The sequence below is a fragment of the Anser anser genome, assembly GCF_964211835.1.
Source record: "Anser anser genome assembly, chromosome: 1".
Taxonomy (NCBI): domain Eukaryota; kingdom Metazoa; phylum Chordata; class Aves; order Anseriformes; family Anatidae; genus Anser; species Anser anser.
Genome location: NC_139720.1, coordinates 206,575,308 through 206,599,385, shown reverse-complemented (window position 1 = coordinate 206,599,385; position 24,078 = coordinate 206,575,308). Strand labels below are relative to the sequence as shown.

At 42.5% G+C, this 24,078-nt stretch overlaps 1 long non-coding RNA gene across 1 annotated transcript in view; it reads left to right on the top strand.

Moving 5' to 3' along the window:
* The window catches only part of LOC310892145, a 30,289-nt gene extending 10,955 nt beyond the window's left edge, over positions 1 to 19,334 (top strand). The window contains exons 2-4 of the long non-coding RNA XR_014577906.1: positions 15,015 to 15,162; positions 16,451 to 16,623; positions 18,035 to 19,334. This is a non-coding gene — a long non-coding RNA (uncharacterized lncRNA). The remainder of the gene's footprint in view (positions 1 to 15,014; positions 15,163 to 16,450; positions 16,624 to 18,034) is intronic.
* Positions 19,335 to 24,078: the final 4,744 nt, after the last annotated feature.

Genomic DNA, 24,078 nt, shown 5'->3' with positions numbered 1-24,078 from the left:
GAGAATTTTGCAAAATGTGACTTTTGCCTTTTCCCATTAATAAGTAACTTTTGCTTTTTTTTTTTTCCCATGCCCCACCCTGTTTGTTAGTGCAGTTTACCATGACAATACACTTTCCCTTAAATATTTTTCTATTGAGATAGCCACGCCCAAAACTTAACCCGAAGTATTTTCCACTGAAACACACGCAGTCATGATGACTGTGTTGGCATCATCCTCAGGAGCTACTTGCAGTACTAAAATATCCGCGCAATGCTCAGCTGCAACAAAATCAGGCGATTTAGAAATGCCTCAGAGGCACATTTATTATTCTTTCTACATCAGGCTTTCTTTAGCCGCATGGGGCAAGAATTGTTTGCTTGGAAAAAGTGGCCTGACACCTAAGGTTAATCTGTATTTAAAGGAATGAGTTATTCTCTCAGCTCGTATTTCAATTTAATTTTTCAGTAGTTGCACTGGAAAAACTCCAAAGTAACCATGAAGCCTTGTAACAGGTCGCAGGCACAGATTTACCAGCAGTGTTAAGGAAATGCAGGCCATAGCAGCAGCTGCTGGAGCAGCACCTGTACCCTATCACCTCGTGGCTTTGCTCTTGCTTGTTCTTCTCCCAAAAATCCCATCCCACCAGCCAGGGATCTACTTGGCAGCTTTCTGTTCCTGAACCGTTCCTCTGGTCACACCAGTAAGAACTGGAACAAAAGTAATCTGGTCACACCAGTTTGTGTAAGCTGTTAACTCTTTACAAAGTCTTGGGTATTAGTGGCTTTTCTTCCCACTTAGAGTGTCCCTATTCCAACCCAATGCAGCTGCAGACTGCCACCAGAAAGCACGTTCCCATTCCACTGTCACTCCCCATCCTGATTCCGCAACCCCAATTTTTATTAGTTTTAACTGCCTGCACCTGTAGGATGCACAAAGCCAGTCTAAGACGCTGTTGCTGCTAAAGCAAGAGGCTCTTGGGGGATTCCTGCCCTCTCTGCCATTCCCCTGTTGCACATAGGATGTGGATGCACAAAGATTTAGTAGCAGTGCTCGTGGCTGAGGGCATATATTGAATCTAACAGTGCAAATAAACTGGAGAAAGAGAAAAAGAGAAGGGAAAGGGAGAGCTCTTCCAAGTGGGCAGCTGGGAAAAAAAAAGGTGGGGAGGGTCCTCAGATCAATATCCTCTCCTGGACTCCTTTCTACACTGACCCCTGATCAGCATCATGCTTTTCCCGTATTAACTGTGTTGTTTTAATCGGGACCCACTCAAACACTACTGCTTGTAGCTGCTCATATCGCAGGAGATGCATTCTGGTGGGTTGTGAAGCTTTGTGCCCCCTGTAATGTAAACTAAAAACTACAACCAAAGGCTGGGAAAGGGGTGGAAAGGGAGGAAAAGGGAGGAAAAGGGGTAATTCTCACGCTGGTGGCAATTACTTCTCATGAGAACCTGCAAAGAAAACTATCGAGGTTTGCAGGTGCAAGGTCATGAGAATAAGAGCACGAGAACAACGGCACGAGAAAAACAAGGAAAACATATTGCCCCAGAGGCCCTGGGAAACATTGCCAAGGTATCTCGGGGGAGCAGATAGAGAGCTGGGGGTGGAAAGCAGAGCTGCAGGTGGAAGGCCCTCAGCGATACAGCCGGCTAAGGAAGGCGAGGCACTGGTACAACACCCCCGTACACGCTCCTGGTGTGTCTTTTTTATCGGTCACACAGCAGCACAGCGAGGTGATGGAAGGCGTGGTAAAGGAGACACTTTTCTGGGCCAAAACATCGTTCTAGGGAGACAAAAACCAATCTTGAAACTACTTTTTAGGACCCCTCTTATATGTCCAATACTGGTCTTGAGCCAACATCGGTGACCATTTAGATGTGTGATCAGCCAGATCCGATCAGGTCGAGAACTAACCAAGCCAAAAAGAAGAAAGCAGTGTTAAGTACTACCCCCAGCATCAGAGAGAAGACTGGAGCAGAAATGTGCATGGGGCCGTTCCTCTGAGCAGCAGCAAGGGCTTAATTTTGCTTAAACACTCCCAGCCATACGTTCCTGTCCTCTTCCTCGTGTTGGCACAAGCTCACGCCGTGAACCAGCACAGAGCATGAACCTAGCCTTGGACTGTACTTCTCCCTGTGCCCTTTAGTTTTCCCCGAGCCTGGTTTACCGCTTCACTACACAAATAGTTGTGTTGGGCTGACAAAAGAGGCTGTGCAGGATATGGGCAGGTGTCAAATGGAAAAAAACACGTTAACTAATGATTCTTTCAAAAACAGTGGGTTAAACCATGGCCCAACATTGCTTCATGCCATTTTTCTATGTGAAGACCTTAAAAAGTACGGAGATGACAAATTCAGTGCATCTCTGTGCTGAGTACTATCAGACTAGTGCTGTCACAATTGCTTTGTACCATTCCTTGCTAGTTGGACTCTCCATGCTTAAAGTCCTTTATAATCAATTTGTTAATAATTTAGCTGCTAGAATGGAAGGTGGGCACATTCCACATGGAAACGACAGAGGTGGGAGGGGACCGAAAATACTCTAGGGCCTAGGATTAGAATTCCAAAAGCTTTTCACGTATTTCTAAAAGGGTCTGAAAATAGATTTTCATTGGACATAAATTTCAGATAATACACTTAAGCAGAAATGTTCAACTGTGCAAGCACGGGACAGAGAATACGCAAATAAAGACCAGGTTTCAGGAAGGAGATCGAAGGCATTAAAACAGATTAAAAGTTGCATCATGTCGTCTGCAGCAGCTAAGGTCTCATCTATGTATCCAGTTTCAGGCAATACAGCTCAAGAACAATATGAGTCAATCGGAGAGCTCCCAGAGAAGAAGCAGCAGAAATGATGAGAAGGTTGAAACCATGACCTGCAACGGAAAAATGGAACAAACTGGAACTTCTTAGCCTAAACAACAGGAAACTGAGAAGAATGTGATAAGAGACATGAAAGAAATGAAAGACCATTGAAAAGAACATTTTTTTTTTTTGTATGGGACAAGAAGCAATGGGCTTTAATTACAGTAAAGAAGATTCAGGGTACATATAGGAAAACTATAGAAATAGATAATGAATAGGAAAAGATTGCTGTGAAGGATGGTGTATGGAGACCTTTAAGGTTAGAGAAATGTCAGTCAGGAACATTTGAGGCAGAACCGATCCTATATAGGACCAATGAGGCCGATGGCATCTTGAATTCCCTTCTACACAAGTGTGTTACAGGTGCAGGGCAGACAACATGAAGGAAGCACATAATTAACCGGAACTAGCTAAGAGTAAAATACGGTAATCTAGTAAATTACATAGCATCATAATTAAGGAAAAGTCTCACTGGCCTGTTTCCTTTACCTTCACAGCCAAGCTAAGATTTGGGCTCTGGGTAGTGACATATTTCTGATAATCTTTGAGAAACTTAAGAGTTACTGTGAGCACGCAGGCTTGCTGCTGGGAAGTGGTTTACAGAGTTGACTGGTAGAAAAAAAATATATATATTGAAAACTGTGGAGCCTTCAGATCCAGTCTGTGAACCGTGGGTTATGCTTGGCTGTTTGCTGTGGCTCTTTCTTGAATGAAAATAGTGTTGTAATATTGCAAAGTAATGATAGGAATAGACTTTTTTTTTTTTTTTTTTTTAATTCAGCCTCAAAATGAAGGCCTTCTTTTAAGTTGGGTAGCTGAGTGCACAAACAGTCTGAATTCACACATGCTAACTCTTCCAAATGATGGTCTCATGCAAATACTCAGGTTGCGCACAGGTATCGGGCTCTGTGCATGCATCTTAGAGACTCGGAAAGCTTTTGACATGACGTGCTGAGCAAATTGCAGATTGAAGACTGCATGAAAAGCTCGTTACTCAGCCTTCATTCACACATAACATCTGTCGCATCTGAATAAATATACTTCCTTCTACTTTCCTTCCACTCGGTACTAAAGTATGCTCCTTTTTCCCTTAATTTGTAGTTCTGCTTTTACATAGCACAGTCAGAATTAGACACAGATTTTTGAGCTGGAGGTAGCTATAGCTAAGGGGCTTCAGACAGACAGGCTGACCCCAAAGGAGGGTTCAGCAGGAGCAGGATGATGGCCTGGACATCGGGTCATCTGCAGCTGCGGTATTCCAAAACACTGCCACAAGACACCAACAAGGAAAGAGTACGAATGTATTCCCTAAACATTTCCATAGTGGAGCTCAATAGCTGTTTCATCTACTTCAGGGATTTTTAAGATGAGGCGGGGTTTTATGTCATCTAGCTTGACCTCCCGTTTAACAAGCACGACGGCATTTTACTGAGCTAGTTAGTGCTGTGCCCAAAATCTCATGTTTATTGGAAGGATTTTCCACAAGGGTGTCCAGTCCTGAGCTGAAGACTTGAAGGAATGGAAAATCTACTGCTTCCCGTGCTCGCCTGTTCCACTGGTTAATCACTGTCACAGCTCAACAATTGTGCCTTATTTCTCGTGTGAGTTTTGCCTGGCTCCAGCTCTCAGCCATCTCTTCTGGTTATGTCTCTCCACTAAACTTAAGAGACTTGCTATTTCTTCCCTGTAACAATAATGTTTATCAAGCGACCTAGCAGTCTGTCTCTTTATTTATTTATTTATTTATTTAAATGTTAAAATATGCACCTTCTTTAGGGGTACAAAGTAGTGTGCATACTGTAAGCGGCTGTGACCGAGGAGTTCTTGCTGTGTGTACCCTGTGCACCCAGCCCACCAGACCTCTTGCCCTGTCCTTCCTCAGGAGTTTACTGTCCTGTCTGCTGGTAGAGCTGTCTCCCAGCCCACTTCAGACCCAAATAGCTTGGTTAGCTTAATCTTTTTAACAGTAACTTGGCTTACGGCCACTGAATGGGGCAGCTCTGCTGGCAGATCTGGGGCAACATTACCCAATTTAACCACTCTGTAATTCTGTGAACATCACCATTAGGTGGGAAGAGGAGGTTGGAAGAACCAGCTAGCAGAGCTGAGCATAGGATGTCCACCCACAACCCACGTCGCTCCGACTCACAGTGGCAGTCCAACTCCCTGCTCCCTGTTCTGTGACAATTGAAGCCAGTCGGATTGTTACAGCCCTGATCAGTCCCCGGCTCCATGAAGCCGCCCTGTTCCTGGTGCCAGCTCTCATGCTCATATGACCCTCAATCACCCAGTCCTTGTCACTAAATCAGCAAAAACCTTTCACTTCATTTATTTTATTTTATTTTATTTTATTTTATTTTATTTTATTTTATTTTATTTTATTTTATTTTATTTTATTTTATTTTATTTTATTTTATTTTAATTTATTTTATTTTATTTTAATTTATTTTACTTTATTTTATTTTATTTTATTTTATTTTATTTTATTTTATTTTATTTTATTTTATTTTATTTTATTTTGTTTTGTTTTGTTTTGTTTTGTTTTGTTTTATTTTATTTTATTTTATTTTATTTTATTTTTTCCTGAAGTTGTTTCCTGCCACTTTGGTGTCCTGAACCAACTCATCAAGGGACTGGACAAGTTCCGGTGTCAGCACAAAGGACAACGAAATCTGTGTCCATATTGTGGGTGTCAGCCCCTACAGCCATTCCTAATCTGCCTGTGACCTTGAGTCACAACCCTAAATTTCTCTGAGCTCACAGCAAAATGCCACAATTCAACCCTACTCTCACCACTCATCCCTAGAGCTAGAACCACCTCTAAAGTGACCTTTTTATTTATAAAGTCAAGTTTCAGGACAATACACACACGGAAGAGGTAATATTAGGACTGTATTTTCGCATCTTTCTCGGAGGAGTGCTGCCTACATCTTGGATTGCAAACTAGAAAGGAAAACTGGAGATCAGCATATTCCAGAGATCCCTGAAGAAACCTACTGGAATGCAGCCGTTTTGTTAAAGAAGTGGAGGCCAGAGTTTTTGGGAGAAGGTCCGAGTTAGCAACCTTGACTTCAGCTGCTGCGTATCAGGACAATGTACAAGCTTCAGCCTTCTTTTACTCTTTTTTTTTTTTTTTTTTCACCCTTCTTTTACTCTTGGCTCAACAATGAGATGTCTAAGTACTGGAAAAGCACAGAGAGACTGCTTTGGCTTAAGATTTGAAACAATGGTGATCGCCTGATCTAGCTTTTGTTTTGTTTTATCCAGGGAATGGCACTTCACAGTAAAAGAAGATATAATTTCTTAATGATGCTCACGCTCACGAACAGATTCCCGCAGCAGCTAAACAGGCACTGGCTGTCAGGCTGCTGGGCACGACCGTCTTTCTTCCCCTTTCGCATGTTCATTTCACATGCACCATGGCACTGATTCATAGCAATTTTTAAAGTAATAAATTCCTTACCGAAAGCTTGTGACACATCCTGCTGAAGTCTTAAAAGCTTTTGAGTAAAGAAGATAATTCGCATATCTCTGCCTTTGATACAATCCCAGGAATTACCATGCCTCATGTTGGCCTGGCTTTATCCTTTATGTTGGAACAGAGCCAGCTGCCACCAACAATCAAACCAGTTATCTACCTTTCTCAGCCTAGACTGAGAAATAAGAGAAGGGTGGGCAGTACTGAAACCATCCAGCACATTCTGCCTTAAGCGCGAGCCTTTTTCTTTTTGATTGAGCGTGTACAATTTCAGAGACATCTGAGGACAAAACTTTTACTACAACATCTTCCCATGTAATACCCACTCACTAGCACGAGACGCTTCGAGTGTCCCTGTAGCGAGAGGGAGTATCTGAAGGAGTTCTTTTACAAAGGATTTGCAGACATCGTGTCACGATTAAGCAGCTCTTGCTACCTCATGCTGTTGGCACTCAAAGCCAAACAAGGTGATTCAACATAGATGTCTAAATTTTTCTGGCAGTGATGCACCGCCTTTAATCAGGATGCCCACCAAAGTGTTGGTGCTTGCATAGGAATGATCTTACTGGATCTGAATTGTAATCTGTTAAGTTAAATATCCTGTCCTTAGTAATGACTAGATCCTATAATCTAGTTGCATTAATACTTGTGGTAAGTGTTTTCTCCCCAACAATATCATTATAGTTAGGCTACATTAATGCCACAGAATTTTAAGGTTTATCTCTCTCCCATACATGTTTGATCTCAGTTCACATTTTTCATGAAAATACTCGTTCCGTTCTTCAGCCCAGCTAATCTCTTACCCAGCACCCCATAAGTCAGTGGAGGTTGTATAGGGTTTGAAATATTTCTCTCCGTCCCTTTCATGCTGACCGCTATTCTATTTCAGTGAATATTTTCTTGTGAAAAGCACATGCATGGAAGATTCCCAAGGTGCCTCTTTTGAGCATTTATTTTATGCACTTCATCATAGTCTCCCTTCCTTGTTCTGTTTCTAAAATTAATGATTTCAGCGTTTTTCCTCTAATACTCACAGTTTTCCATTCTTACACGATTTTTACTAGCCATCTTTCAAACTTTTTCTTTCAGCTATATTCTTTTTTAGACACAGTAGCCAAGCTGAGCACATTATTCCAGCATAAAACCTTCAGAAAATCTTTGCAGTCTCTCCAGGACTCTCCTTCCTTAAATAATACTGACTAGTCTGCAGGTTTTGCCTCCCAACTTCTCACCTCTTTCCCAGTTTATGAATGTTCATAAATGAATCCATGGACACCACTCCAAAGAAGGAATATAATTTGAGAAGCCCCCAGGTGGCACTTGTAGGGATAATAATAGAAGTTGGTTTTCTTATTATGCAAGCAAGAGTTTAGTTTGGGTATAAAATGCTTTATTGATGTCTGTTTTATGATGCTTTTCCTTTAGAGCAGTCATGACAAGTAGAAAAAGTATCTGTTCTCTCATTTAGTCCCTCTCACCAGAATAGGCCTTGGGACTGCTTCTGGCATTTGTGACAGAGGAGGTGACAGTCTGTGCGCCTTCTGTCACCACCGTCATTCCCAGACCTGTGCAACGTATACATTAGTACAGCAAAAGCTGCACCAAGACACCACGCTGGGAGGCCCAGGACATTTCGTGCCGTTTGGCAGAGTGGCAAGGCCTTGCTGAGTCCTGCGGCCTATGTGGCCGTGATGGATGTGGGTGGAGGAGCTACTGATTTCTCCACACTCTGGCCTGTGGTGGCATCTTGTGTCTCTCGGACAGCTTAGTTCCCTTGTGGTTCCTTGTGACGAACTTATTCAGAGGCTCCTTCAAGCCCAAGTCACCGGGCACAGGTTGCCCAGAGAAGCTGTGGATGCTCCATCCCTGGAGGTGTTCAAGGCCAGGCTGGATGGGGCTTTGGGCAACCTGGTCTGGTGGGAGGTGCCCCTGCCCATGGCAGGGGCTGGAACTGGGTGGGCTTTAAGGTCCCTTCCAACCCAAACCGTCCTGTGACTATTCTATGATTCTTCTCTTCCTATTTTATTGATGGATTCAGAGTGCTATAATGTAAAGGTGAGACGTAAGTTTCCTTTTTAGAAGATGTGTGAGGATCTGTCCTATTTTTATCATCTTTTTAGTTGATCTTTCTGTTTTTAATTGCAGCCCAGTCAGTACCCTGGGCAAAAAAGCATGGCTTTGCTACTATCTATGTACATCAGCTGCCCACATCCTTCCTGAGCAGTAGGCACTTTCAGTCTGCGACCTGCTATCTCCCTCTGCGTTCAGCTGTGACACTGGAAGGAGTTATCGCTCCCAAATGTTCCTCACTGCCACTCTTCCACAGATGCCTGACCTCTCGTATCTGTCAGCTGAGTTGTTCATGTAAACACTTCTAAACCCGTCCCAGGCAAAGTGACCTAGATTGCGAAAATGAATTATTTTAACTCTCTAAGCTAAGTTGTCTGTTTGTCACTCAAATTGTTTAGGAAGCATTCCCATTGTTTCACAAGAAGTAACCTATGAAATTGGCATTTGAAAAGGGTGGAAAGAGTAGTACCTTACGGGGTAGGGGGGTCAGGTAGAAGCGGTCACATCTTCCGCCAACAACTGGCTCTGGAATAGAACATCTGTTTACAGCCTGCCTGGTGGTTGGCTGGAGTTAAATGCAGGTTTACAGGACCCAAGGTCAGTGGCCCTTGGGTCATTATCAGCAGCAATTCAGCTAGAGGTTTTTTTTTGGGGGGGGCGGTGAAAATCTTCAGAAATTTCAGAGAAACGGTTCAGGGGCTTTGAGCCCTTTGACAAGCTGCTCCTTTTGTTCTTAACAGGAATGATCTAGGGGAGACGCTGTCTTTGTATTGCCTTACTGGTCAGGCACAGGGACAGTTCGCAGCTGGGAGGATGTAGCCTGGCAGAACATCCACAACTGGGCAAAAGAAATGCTTTCTAATTTTGCACATTACTGGGTAGAACACTTACAGCCACAACAAATCACTTTGGCTAGCACTTAAAGATGCTTTCATGAAAAACTTGACTTGCACATGCATTCCAAGGTTATCTGTACTTACCATTGGCAAGGCCAAAATAGGCCAAAATAGGTTTGGGGAAAGAACATCACACTTCAAATTTAAACTTTGTAACGGGTCTACCAATATGACTTTCATATCAGGTGCATTTCCCTACGCTCGCTTTCTGCAAGGAATCCTCTCCTGAATCACCTGCAAAAAGCAATTCTCATAAACATAACAGTGGATAAGATCAGGAACATCTCTACTATATGTATTTGCAAGTATGGACCAGCACTTACTGGGGGATGCTCTGCACTGTGCTTGGCTCTGCACAATACAGACAAACATTCAGGAGGAGGCTGTTATTGACCCAAGTCCATCCAGGAGGCCTGGAGCAACCATGGGGCTGGCAGTGCTTCTGGTCTACACCTAAGAATGCAGTGGAAGGTCAGATGAAACACATAGTGAAGATGTTACTTTCTAGGGACCAGTATCAGAGTTCCCAGAGAGAAAATTAGCATGAGTTCCCCTGTCTCAGCACTAAATCACTGAATGATCTTTTACAAGCTTGCTCTATAGTTTTATTGGCATTTCATCGAATCTTAAGCTCTTTCAAAGCTCTGCATTGAGTATCTCCAATTTTTGAGTCATGTTACAATTTATGTTACACTTCCATTACTTTCTTCCTCAATCTTTGCTAATAACCTCATTTCTTTCTCCCATTCTCGGCACTTTCCTAGTATCATTTGTGATGCTAAGAAATAACCTCATTTCTCTGCACTGTCTTCTCCTTTATTGTTCCCCTTAAACCCTGACTACACTATGAACAGCATTCACAGGCAGCTCTCCATTACATTTTCTGTATAACCTATGCAAAACATCATGTATATAGGTTGGAAGGCTAAGCAGATGCCAGATGGAAAGTTGTCCTAAATCTCTCCTCCTGTGAAATCATTCTGTGCCCTGTTCCTGTGGGACAAAACAGCATGTGGCTGTGTAGATAAGGGTGGAATCCTAACATAGATACTCTATGGGAACAGTTAATACTATTTTTCCTTAGTTGTTGGGGACTGAAGAAAGAAACAAATATTGCAGATGTAGAACCATGAATGTTGATCCGTGGACTTGATTGCTCAGGCTACTTGATACAGTTATATTATATATAAATATAATATACTTATATTGCTTTGTATAGTACAAAACAATACAAAGAGGTAAGTGTCCCGTAGCAATGACCAGCATACGTAATCTGTGCTGGAACACAGAGTTGCACTCACATATAAAAAAAAAAAAAGTTATGCTTTTAACAACTCAGGATTTTCAGGCAATTTAGGTGGGATTCATTTCTCCCATCGTCCAGTGTCTATAGCAGAGGTGACTCTGCCTCAGCTGAGCACCTTGGTGCCTAAGTGCAGTCAGTGGAGGGGGCAGCACCATTCATCTACTCTATTCTAGGCATTTACTTTAGGATGGGGTTATTCTGTCCTGTGTGTCTCTCTAAGAGTGTAGTAAAGGGATGTAATGCAATGCAAGACTGAATTGTTATTAATCTTACAGATTGTAAAAAAGGGTAGGTTAACTCAGGGATTAGTATTACAGTCTTTATTTCCGCTTAGACCACATTCAGATCTGAAGTGAATAGGCTCTTGTTGAGTGGCTCCTACTGAGTAAGGTCTGACATTTTCAAGCATAAATTCAAAAAGATTTGTTTTTGGGACCAGTGCTGTGTTACATAAAGGTGACCAGTTTCAAAATGCTGCTCGGACACTGCATCATCATACCAAAACATTGGCAAAGAGATGGAAAGCGACAGTGCCTGGAACAGTAATAAAGGAAGTCTTATGCAGATGTTACCAGAACATCAGGATCAAGAGATCTAAAGCAGGAGCAATGGCTGCAATGAAAAGACTACTGTCAGAAAAAAGTTGCTGGTGTGGATGGTAAACCACCAAGCTGAAGATGAGGTCTTCCTCTACAGAAAAAAATATTGGGTACAGCACAAGTTGCTGCTGCATTACAACAGAAAGAATTAGAAAAACTGTCACCCACATCCTCTGTCCTCGAGAAAAGGATGGCTATTTCCATTCCAAAACGTATTCCCCTCCCTTTTTCTTTTAGGGCTGAGAACTGACATTCTTACATCTGGAGTCCTTTCTTTATCAGAATAAAACATTCCCGACCATCTGCAAAAGCTTTCGGGCATCGTGCCAGACCAACGGCATTCCCCAGCGGAGAGCAGAGAGCAGTTATCCAGAGGAACCGGGCACGCAAGAGCTGTTGAGGCAGCGCTGTTGGGGTGGCCTCCAAAAGGCTAGGCAGAGGCCAGCAGGAATGCTGACTGATTTCACTTCACTGGAGGTGCAGCTTGTAAGGATTTCTGTTCCTGATGAACATTTGGGGAAAAACAAGCTCTTAGTTCTTGCCTCTCAAACAAAGCTATTTCACAGAGTCACAGAATCACAGAATTGAAGGGGTTGGAAGGGACCTCAAAAGATCTTCAGGTCCAACCCCCCTGCCAAAGCAGGTTCCTTAGAGCAGGCTGCCCAGGTAGGTGTCCAGACGGGCGTTGAATATCTCCAGAGAAGGACACTCCACAACCTCCCTGGGCAGCCTGTTTCAGTGCTCTGTCACCCTCACCGTGAAGAAGTCCTTTTGCATGTTGGTGCGGAACTTCCTGGGCTCCATCTTGTGGCCATTACCCCTTGTCCTGTCCCCACAAACCACTGAAAAGAGGTTGGCCAAAGCCCTCTGTCTCCCACACCTCAGGTATTTATACACATTGATGAGATCCCCTCTCAGTCTTCTCTTCTCCAGGCTGAACAGACCCAGGTCTCTCAGCCTTTCCTCATAGGGAAGATGCTCCAGGCCCCATATCACCTTTGTGGCCCTAAAATTTGCATTATTATTAATTACTGCCTTGCAGAGATTTGAGTCTTCCACCTATGATCTCCTCACCTAGATTTCACCGGAGATAAAAAAAGAAATAAGACACCAGACAAAACAGAAGACCTGAAGAAACTGTGTCTCTGTAGATGACACCTTAATTTCAAATGAAGAGAAATGGAGGCTTGTTTGGGGTAGGATAAGAGGTCTGGAAGGATTTCTTCAAGCTAGAATATTTATTTAGGCTGTAATCATAGCTGTAACTGCTCTGCATGGCTTCCAGGCTAGGGTGGTGTTTTCTCACTAATCCATAATCAGAGGAGGTTTTCTTTCTGATCTGAAGCATTTCCTTAGGAGAAGTTTAAATACCTATTTCAATGACTTTATCTACTTTAGTAGAAGAGCATCTTTTGGTAAAAATAATCCTTAGATTATTGATGTAGTACTTACTGTGTTCTTTCTAGACCAAATGTATCTCAGGTTTTGGCTGTATACTTCCTCTTTTTTGGTGTATTTTATCTGTTGGATTTTTTTTTTTTTTGGCTTATTAATGCAGCATAAGCTATATTAGACTATGCATTTTATATACATTCTATTTTGGACATATTCGGGACATCAGAAGGGCTTATATTTTGGAAAGCTGCCTAATTTTTCAAGCTATACCAGCAGATCTAATAAAAGACCTTACCAGTAAACCCCATCTCACCAATACCTGCTTGCAGTGTAACCCATTCTGTCGGAGCAACAGATGGTAGAAACCTGTTACAGCCTGGAAGTTTTCTGCCTCCCTTGAGCACCCTTAAAAAAGGTGGTGACCTTTTTTTTTCCTAAAACGTGGCCATTTACTGACACAAAGAAAATGAAAGAATTTTAAAAAGAAAAGCACATGCTTGCGACCGTATGTTGGCTTCAGAACCTAGCTGAAGTTTTTCAACTTGAAGCATGAAGGAATCAAAACCAGAAGAACGAGGAATGTGTAACAAAAGGAGCACGGTGTTAGTGAAAAAGGACGGGGGAACTCTCCACCGGAAAGATTTTTGTGAAAAGCTACTTACCCCTGAGTTTTCAAAATTTGTTTATTTAATTGTTGTTTTTTACTCATTGTACTATGGTGGCTCAGGAGCAATTGAGCTCAGTGCTATATATGCATGGATAAATAGTTTTCCAACCTAAATCCAAGGCAGAAGACAACAGACCTATATGAAGAGAGAGGAAACAATGCAACTGCATTAGTCAGCAAGCCAGCGTGTATTGCCAAGTATTTCTAGGCATCAGGGCCAAGGCGAGCTTAGAGGAGGAATCTGAAGAACAATGAACTTGGCTGATAGATATTTAATGGGAAGAGTTTTTCAGAAAATGTGGCAAAAGGGGTGAGAGACAGAAGCAAGAACTGCTCTCTAAATGCGGATGATAGGAAGAGATGGGAAAGAAAAGCTGTGGACATCAGTGAAGGTGAGATTTGAGGAACGCAGAAGGGGAAGACATAAAATAGTGTGGCCATACATATATGGATTGTACATATCAACCGTGTAATTATGTTACCCATATTCTGGTTAAAGTCATCAATGAGTTTTCTATTCGTAAGTAGTTTGATTGGAGACAATTTCTACAGCTTGCTCACGGAGAAGACCTAAGGCTTGCAAAAAAATTTTTGTCCATGGAGATGCATAGGAAAAGCTTTATCCTAGAGGAACCTAAACAGTTGTGACAGTCTGTATTTAAAGGAATTCAGAAGAGGTCAGAGAGGTCAAAACTGGTACCTAGCGTATGGGTCTGACTGACAGGCGTGATCTTGGTGCAGGACACGGTGACTGAGAAAGGGATAAGCAGGTTTGAGCGAGGTTTGAGTGAGGTTTGAGCTGACATGTCTCCCTTAGTCTGATGGAGTATAAACCCACTGCACAACCAGAGAGGATGTCAAACCAGGCTGAGATTTTACTTCGGAAAGAAGGGATAGGATTCGGACATCCCTACAGCATCTATGTCTATCTGAGTCAATGACCCAAGCTCCTTTGTAGACAATGGAGAGCTATTAAGTGGATTTTAGGGTGCAATCCATTTAATCCAAGTTAAATATCTAACAGAGGCCAGTTCTGAAGAAAAAGGCCCCTAACTTTGGTCCCTAAAAACGCCGGTGTCTCCCCGCTGACTACAAACAGTACACCAGGTGTCTAGCTTAGCTGCAGACACCTATGCTATGCATGCCTAGCATGAGGTGGGATTATTCCCAGCCCTTGAGGCAGATCTGGAGGAGAACTGGAAGACCCCAGCATAGAACTGGCAAATTAATATCCAAGTGAGTGTGAGACTTCCCAGAGATAAAGTGCGAAGAGAGCAAAGCCCTGCGTGTTTGTGTGTGTGTGTGCTGCTCACTGATCCACCAGGAATGAAATTGTTGCTTCCAGAAAGAATGGAGAAGTTCCTACGCTGGATGGAAGCTCGCACTGCTTTTCACATTGGATATGCTAGCATAAGGAAAGCAACAAAGCGAGTTCCCTGATGATTACAGTTTAACCCAGTTCCAAGAATGCTGCCTGCACATCCAGCAAGCTCTCTTGGACATGGACATTTCCTTTGGCTCTAAAGTACCAAGTCCACAAAATACCATATAAGTGCATGAAATGTCCAGTGCCTTTTTTTTTTTTTCTTCTTCAAAAAGAAAACTTTTTGAAATCGTTGCAAAGCTCAGTGCAGACATTAATATATATTTCCTTTATGGCTAGTAAGGACAGGTGGCCATTCTGTGCACATTGCACATCTGCAAATAAAGCAGGTCTGGCATGCAATTTTAAGTTGTCTCTCATTTCCCACCCAGATATCTCGCAGCTGTGGATGATGGCTAGTTGAAGATAAGCATGTTTTTAAAGCGGTAACTTTGATAAAGAAAGCCAAAGCTCAACATTTGTGTTAGAACCTCACCAGCGCAATAAACTGAATTGTACCGGGATTAATCCTCTGAACGAGTAAGTAAGAATTGTGTGAATAAATGAAACAATAAATAGTGTGAAGTAGTAAACCTAAAGTTTTCGGTTGTGTGGCAAATCACCGAACTGTGCCTATTTGCAGGGAAAGGATGAAAGCAGTTTGTGACTTTTGGCCCCTACAAATAAACAGCAATTCGTTATTTGCTGGGGAAGGGGAGAAATACAAAAAAGAGAGAGAGAAAGAGAGAGTTTGTAGCTGTGCTAATTCCTGTGGTTAGAAAGTATTTGGATAATGATGGGATATCATTAATAACAACCAGGAAGCAGAACAACAAACAACAACAACAAAAAAATAGCAACCTCAAAGGCAGCCAGCCCAGAGTTTTCCATCAAAATCAGCTCAGAAAAAAAAAAAAAAAGTCAAATTTAAAATATCTATTGTGGATGAACTCACCACTGTGCTTCTGCAGGGCGGTGACATTGTGACTGCTCTGATTTCAGCGTGATGGAAACCCAGACCAGCACGCTGTTGACATAGACCCATTGTTTCATACCAGCGGAAACGCTGCTGAATTAATGGGACAGGTCCTGACTGATTCAGACCAGAATCTGAGGTTGGAGTAAGCCAACTGAAGCAGATTATTCGGTCCTAGTGGAGACCCTTTAGTCCTCACTTCCCCAGGCCCTAGATAAATCAGGTGTCGGGGAGGTGATTCAGGGAAGAACAGGAGCAATGAGGGCCGGGACTCAGAGCATGAAGCTGTTGTGAAATTCCTGAAGTCCAGAACATTTCTCCTTATGCAAAGACAATACAGGGCTAATACATACAAGTCCTTTGAAGTCTCTCTGGGGTGTCTTAAGTCTAAATTTGCAGATAGCACAAGGCCAGAGTGAATGAACATCCTAATAACCAAACGAGCAGGTGACATAGCTGCACGAGGAACAGCCACATACGAAAATGCAGGAGAAAAGGGGTGGCAGCTGGACGAGAGATCCTCCGTGCCAAGGCTCCTGCCAATGATCTCACACCCTTGGCAAAGCTCTGTAAGTGCTCTCAGATGGCTGTTTAGAGATGTAGACCACAGCTTTGGCCTGAGCTGTCTTCTGTTCCCCCAGGGATAAAAAAAAAAAAGGCCTTCCTATGGCCAAAGGTGTCCCCTGCTAAAATCTCTTCTTGCTGGTTGCCCATCTTCACCCAGCAGGGGACCCTGCCTAGGTCACATCTTCTCAGGAGCTTCTTGAAATAGAACCCCACGTACTTAGAAGTGATTTTATTTATTCTGTTAGAACAGCAGATTCCGTTATTGCTTGTGTTACCCTCCTACAGATGTGGAAAAGTCATAGGAATTTGCCCATACATCTAAAACTGCTGAGCAGAGTTTTCTTTCCACGTTCTCACCCGTCACCTCTGCCCTAGTCTGAAGCTTGAAGACATCGGGTTCAACGCAACTTTATTATTTGATGATGTGTTGTCCTCCGTGGAGGTCATTAGCAGGCTATGTAAGTACCCAAATGAAGCTCATGAACACTTTTAAGATATTTAACACTATTAAGAACACTATTAAGATATTAAGATATTACTGAATTAACATTCAGGTCAAAATGCATGATAAGTTGTGTTAAAGTGCAGAGCCCCAGCATCAGAAACAGGAACCCCTGATTCCCTCTGAGCGTACTAGGAAAGCACTAGGTCCCTTTCAGAAAGGAAATCTAAATTCATCCTGAGCGTCATTTGGACGTCTGACTCAAAGTTTTAGTAACATGTCTAGCCAAGCCACAGAACGTTTTCACATCTGGATGTGTCCCATTTGCTAAACAGCTTCAGTCTGCGAACAATTCCAAAATACACTGTGCTTTATTATTATAAAAGAATGTAATGTTATATAACCAAACGTGAAAGCACATATTGTGGAATATTTCAGAAAGAACAACATGTTAAAACTGCACTTTTAAAACAAGGTTTGAATTTAACGGAGAAAATGGCCTCAACTGGTCTGCATATGTCAATAGTTTACTTTGCGTAATCGGCCGAGGGTAGAGCAGCCTGCCAGGAGAACTGCTTTTAAAATTAAAATTACACCGGTGGAAGGGGAATGGCTTTCTGGCCTTTGGAGCAGGGATGGACCTGAGCCACAAATGTCAGATCTGGGTTGTTCAAAAGTCTGGAGCCTTTGGACCCAGGGGTATTGCCTTGGTACCTTTTTGGAGCATATTTAGAAGTTATCCTTAAGGAGTGAGGGCAGTGTCTCTCTTTATAGTACACAGAGAAATCCTTACAGGTTATAAAACTCGAGTGAAGAAATAAGATCTTGGGATGAGGTGGATTTCCTATGAAATATTAGCAATATCAAGCCTGACTTTGCCCTGGTTTTACCGAAAGGCTTCCTAGGCTCTGAAAAGTACCTTGAGTGGTTCTTCATCCTTCCCCTCCAAGCTGAGAGAGGCTGAAATATCAGGTAAACTCATTCCAGGCTGAGATACGTACCTGTGTTAGGAGGTAGCTGGTGGTCCGGTGGAAGATTGCTAGCCCAGAACTTTCAGAGACCTTTGGAGAAGCCTTTAATTTGCCCATGTCTCAGATTTCTGCCTAGAGAAAAGAGAAGTAGCCTTCCATCTTAGTATAGTGCTGGGAGAATATATGAGAAATAAGTCTTTACCTGAGAAAGGCACCACTTAATGGCATGACATCGTGGTAGAGGAAGGTTTTAAAGATTTTTATACTCAAGCAGAAGTTTTAAGTAAAAGAGAGAAGCAGAGCAGACTGCTTTTTAGTGCTTTGAGCCTCCTTTCATGTGTCATATAGACTGACCACCTACAGGTCAAATTGCTTGTTTTGCAGTTTTCTTTCTTTTTTTTTTTTTTTTTTTTTTTAACTTGGAATTTCATAGCTAATCATGGTCTGACTTTCTAGGCATGAAGCAAAGAACCCTTGTTTTCCAGAAGAGGAATGGACAACTCACAGTCTTTAGGATAACAATGCTCCCCATTTCTGCGATACTATTAACGAGAACACCAGCATGCTTAACACCATGGGCAAAGTCTGCCTCGGCGATATGCAGGTTCTCTTGAATGCATTAAAGAGTACGGATGTGGTTCTTTTTGCACAGCCAGCCCCCTCTACTTGCATTTCAGCAGCAGGCAATATCTGTGGTGGGAAACCCAGCAGCCTTTCCCATTCTGTGCCACCAGGATTACACAAAGGAAGGGAAGTGAGGAATACGTCATCCCACTGAAACTACAGAGAAAATGCAGGAAGAAAGAAAAACATCTGAGCTGGAACGGAGCCACGTCTCAGAGGTTAACACCCTACTTTGGCGAAAAGTGCTGTGATCACAGTGATTAACAAAAATGGTCAAGGCCTCGTGTTTCATTCAAAGGAAGGTATTCAGAGCAACCCAGTTCTTTCCAGGCACACTAAAGTTCTGGGTAAAAACGTGCCACAAATAGGATACCTTTTTTGGTTAGAAAGTCTTGTCAAAAACGTGGCGTGTGTCAGAATCCAGTGAGGAAATCGATGAATAATTCTCAGCCTATGGCTTATTTGTGAATCATTTGTTTACAACTTTACTATGCATTACTCATGTCGTGCGGTTGATTGCTTGGGGCTTTGTTTTCACTGCAGAAGGGGTCTGTTCTCCACTTGGAGGTACCTGGATCAGCTTTCCTCCTCCAGCTTCATTTAACCTTGAGTTTCGAGTTAGAAACTGCCGTGCCTTGCCTCCATTAGGATTTATACTGGGATAGCCAGCTGGAGAAAGATAGCTATTTTAATGGAAAAAACCACTGGGCTTGTGTTTGTTTTTTGTTTGTTTTGCAGCGAACATGTCATTTTTGTCCAAGACATTGTTTCAGCTCCCTAATTGAATGACGGAAATTTTTAAAGCAGAACAATGAAATGCCATTCTTCTGAAAAAAATCTGGTTGTCATCCAAATATTTGCAAAAAATTCTGATTGCAGAAGCCAGAGTAAGACAAACTCATTAAAGTATTTGTGAGTACATTCGACGTTTTGTATTTTTTAACAGATTCTGCCTACTACCACACTTGGGCATTGCTCTGTGCAGAGAAGGGAAGCCACTTCCCAGACAGCATCACCAGTTTCTCACCTATTTCATCCTACTCAGTAAATAAAGCCATGTGCTGTAGCAGTTCAGCTTTCCTCTATCTTATGCTACATGAAGCTTTAACTCATTCTGATAAGAAACAAGATATCTAGGGGTTAGCAGGAGGCCCAGCTAAAAATATATGTGAATTAAAAGCTCACTTTCAAAATGTTTTTCTAGTTATTTAAGGTCTGCTTGTCAAGTGAGGTAGCATTCAGCAGTGAGCTGGCTCTCAGAATCTCAGCCTTAGTCATTTCTGCTTAATGCAATAACCACTTGAATGAAATAGTTTATTTCCTGGCAAAGGGCTTAACAGAGAAATTAGGCTGTGCTCTGGCATGGCACTTAAATTGGCTTCCAGAAAGCTCATGATTATCTTCTGAAGCCAGCTGAGCCAAGAGTCTGTTCTTTATCAGCGCTTCTTGGTCTGTTCTCTCCTTTTCATACCAGTTCTGCAGAGCATTTCAAGCTGATGATTGGGTCTGCTTGGGAAACTGCCCTAATTTGGTTCAGGACATCACTTCTGTTCTTTTTGTAGCTTCATTTCATTGCCGCAAACGTCTTGTGCAGACGTAAGAACCTCGATCATCACCTTCTGAGAAAAAGGACCCAAGCTCTTAACGGACTTCTAATAATCACAGTTATTATCGAGTGTCTTTCCCATTCTACTGGTCCACTTGGTTACTCTTCCAAAAGAACCAAACTTCATCATTTTCTTCTAGTATAACTCACGCTGAACTCCATGGGAAGATTCATATTGACTTCAGTGTCTCTGGGTTATGGTCCACGTCTAGGAAGGTATTTTCATGTTATGATACTCCTCGTAGCTTAAGAAATAAGTGCTTAGCTCGGGGAATGTAATTCACAGTGCTGAGTTTGGTACTTGCATTCCCTCTACAGTAGATAGCAGAAGTTTAAAGTAGGCACGCACTTAAAAAAATTTAATTAACATTTTCAGCTTTTACAAAGGGAATCATGTCTCACTGCTAGCAGTTAGGTAACATTATCATTATTCCAGGACACATTAGCAGCTTAGCAGAGAAGCCAATATTCAGCCAGTGTATTAAGGAAATTACCTTCTTTCCCTGAGAGCTTGTCCCTCCAGATAAAGACTGGCACATGTGGGATGGAGGAGATGCTAAAATTTGCATTGTTGCTGCCTGTGCAGTTCTTGTTTTTAATCACACCCAGAAAAACACATTATTCAGTAAACATGAGTTTATGGGAAGCGCAATCTGACTATGTAAAAAAGAAAACAACTTTCATTATCAACGCAATAGACTGAGCACAGAGGACTGCAGGGTGAGTTTCTCCTGTCCTTGAGACATATCCTCTAAAGGTAAAGAGGTAGGTCAACTCCCTACCCTTTAGTTTTCAGTCAATTGGCTTGGAAATGCCTGTGAGTGCCCCAAAATGCTAGGCAGTGTGAGGTTTGTGACATGTTCCCAGCTAGGGAGATGGGGCTGCAAGTGTGAAACATTTCTTTAGCATGCTTCTGGCCAGCCATGAACTCATTACAACTTGCAGTCTTGAAGTGAGTCACCGGGAGGTGAAAAACTTCAAATCACATTTACTAATCCCTTGGGCTGATCGGGCCCTTTCCTCTCTTGGGCACGAGTGAAATAAATTAGATTTTCCAGAATGCTTAAAACAACATCTCCATCTAAGTGTTTCTGCATGTACAGGCCAAATATGCGAAACCCTTAGAGCACTGACAGAGAAGTCCGGAGGAATGTGAGCTATTTAAAAGGGACAGAGTGTTACAGAGATTCTTTCTTGAAATGGATGAAGTCTACTCGAGAAAAAGACCCTTTCCATGGTTTGTGCCGTCATTCTGGAGAACACCATGATGGGAATACAAATATGGTTAGAGAGCGATCAAAAGCAGTCGAACAAAAGTGATCAGAAGTTCATGAAATGACTTTTTCTCTATTGCCTAACAAGAGGACAGTGAGTTGAAGGAAGCAAATAGCAGCAGCAGCAGCATGGTGCCATAAGAAAGGTGCTTCAGCCCCGATCGGAGCTGCTGACAGCTCCCAAGAAGTTTTTGTGCCGTTGGTCAGCACCGACTTCCAAAACCGGAGTCTCCGGAGGAGTTACTGGCACCGTGCAGGGAACTTGCTCTCCTCTCCCTTGCTTTCCAGCCACTAAATTGCTTTAAATGAGGACCTAAAAATACACCAAATGCTTCCTGATAAATATTTTTCCACGCACGCCATTTCTGTACTTGTCACAGGGGTGCTGTGAGAGTGAAATGTTCTACCAGCCACTCTCTCTGTCAAGATGCCCAGCACATAATGACTGTGTTGGAGAGCCCGGGGCTTGAATGTCAGTAGATGCAAAGCAGAGAAAACCCAGAGAACTTCACAGCTCCAACAGGGATGTGGAAAAGCTTCCTGGTTTAAAAAAAAGTAGCAATAATAAAACTTGTGAAAACTGGGAACTCCACATTTACGGCTGGCGCTATGTGATCCTTCCTCCCCTTTGAGGTACAGTGGATACCTTGTTCCACCTTCAGAAAACATCCGGCTCGGTGCAAGGAGGATGTTTGCTCTGTTCTTCTGAAGGAGTCTGAAGCAGAGCCCAGGCTGGGGCCCCCTGATGAAAGGCTCCGTGATGCCACACTCCCTTGAGGAGATTTTGAAGGAATCCAGTTTGCTGCGAGGTACAAATGAAACCGTTTAGTTGAACAGGCTTTTCCCTTTGTGTGTAATGCAATCTTCCTCCCAAGTTAGCGGATTCCTGACGTCCAGTTTTGCTAAGGCACACACTGACTTGTTGTGCATATCCAGTTATAAAGTTTAAAAAAATAATAATATCAAGTGCTCTGCCTACTGGCGTTGCTGGGTTATTTGCAATTACAAATGGTCAAGTTTGCTGGCAAAAGTTTTGGTCCTTAAGCATTGTGTTTCTCAGCCGACAATCTAGGTCACCTGGATACTGTTGAGGCTTATGTCACTCTTTGTTTCCTTGTGATGAACACAGAAGACATAAAAGGAGGGTTGTTTGTCTCTTCGTCTGTTTTACATTTATCCTGGGAAAGAGATTGGAGAACTTGCAAAATCCTTATATAAGTAACCAAAATAAAAAATAAAAAAAAAAGAGAGACTTAACAAGACAAAGTGTTTTGACCACTCTTTAAAGCACAGAATTTTCATTTTTTTCTGTTGTTGCTATCCATTAACTCCAGCTTCAGACATGCGCTCTGAAGAAAAGCATTCAAGATGCCATGCCTTGTACTCACTTAGCTGAAACTGCGGCACAATTCTCTGCTGAAACGAAGAAAGGAAAAAGCTGATTTCCAGATTTTTAAAAGATAGCATCAAACAAATTCCCAAGTAAATGGGTTGCGATGCCTCTAAAAATACACAAGTGAAACCATGTCTAACTCAGATCCCTGGTTCTTACATTGCTAAAACCAAGGCCATTTGCCTTTCTACATTTCTCTGCTGTGAGAAGATCAGGGATGCTGTTTGGGGCAAATTCCCCTGAAACTGCAGTCTTGTCTTCTTAGCTAATAACTGGCAAATACTGACCATACTTTGCTGCTGTTGGTATCAATGGGTTTATTGAAGGGACTAAACAAACGGGTAAATGCCTAAAAGTTCTCATCCATGGAAAAGCATCCCTACAGTCAGAATTACTTTAGCATTACAGTAGCAGAAGCGAGGTCCAAGACTTGCCCCATATCTTTCTCATCCGTGCTAATGACAAGCCCAGTGACAATGGCAGCTTCTTCTAAGTGCAGGACAGAAAGAAAACTGAAATCCAGCCTCACAAAGTTTTTTTCGGACTGTGTGTTTGGCTTGTAGTGCTGGTCCCATTCCTCGTGTCTGCACACTCTGATCTGTTCAGCAGATGCCAAACCCACTGCTTAGAATAAGTCAAATGGTCTCCATGCTCCGCCAGTAAAGCCTGCTCCTGCAAAGCTACTTCAGAGCAATCTTGCAACTACCACAGGGCTAGAAAGGCTCGAGAGCATTTTTATCAATCAAGCTTCTTGTTTGTTAAGTAGCAAATGAAGTGGATCAGATTGTTTCAGTTCCAGCTCCAACGGGTACAGCTGCTATTTGATCTTGGCATGCTCCTCTCCAGCCACGCTGTGTGAAAGTGGTGACATTTTTATTTGTTTATTTGCAAAAGTCCTTGCGAACATATCCACCGCTCCATTTGGGGGTAATTTCATGGCGTTCAAATAACTCAGGTTTCAATCCTTCTCTCGCTGCAGTCTGTGAAGCTGCAGAAAGCTGTTTTCACTTGTGGCGTCTCAAGCAGGAGCAGCCCGCATCTGGGTTTGGGTTCTTTTGATGAAATTCGAGGAATTCCACTGCTCGTGGAGTTCTGCAAAGAAATGCATGGAGACAAAATCCCCATTACATAGTGCATCGATCTGGATGTCTCGAATGGGGGAAGCTAGGCAGAAATACTGTATTTTCTATGTGTCTCCTGCTACTGTGACTGCTGTGTGCTTGCTATACATGCCAGATTCATACCCCTTGAGCTCCACTGATTTTTGAACCAACAGGGGTGACACAAAACTCTCAGTCCTAAAAACAAGTTGAGCCAATCTGGCCTCTAGCAGAAAATGAAGCAACCACAGGGAGACATAAACTCTACTGATCTACTCCAGCAATAGACCCTTAAAAGAAAATCTCAAAGATGCATTTAAAAGACTATTTATAAAGAGCATAATCTTTTCCAAATTGTGTAAGAACATCTCAAAAACGTTCTATGCATTAAATAGGATTAAAACAACTGATGGGCTACCCTACACAAACATGCTCTTGGATTTGTGGTTCATCCATTAAAACACCAAAAAAAAATTGTATGTGAAAATTCATTTTAAACATTT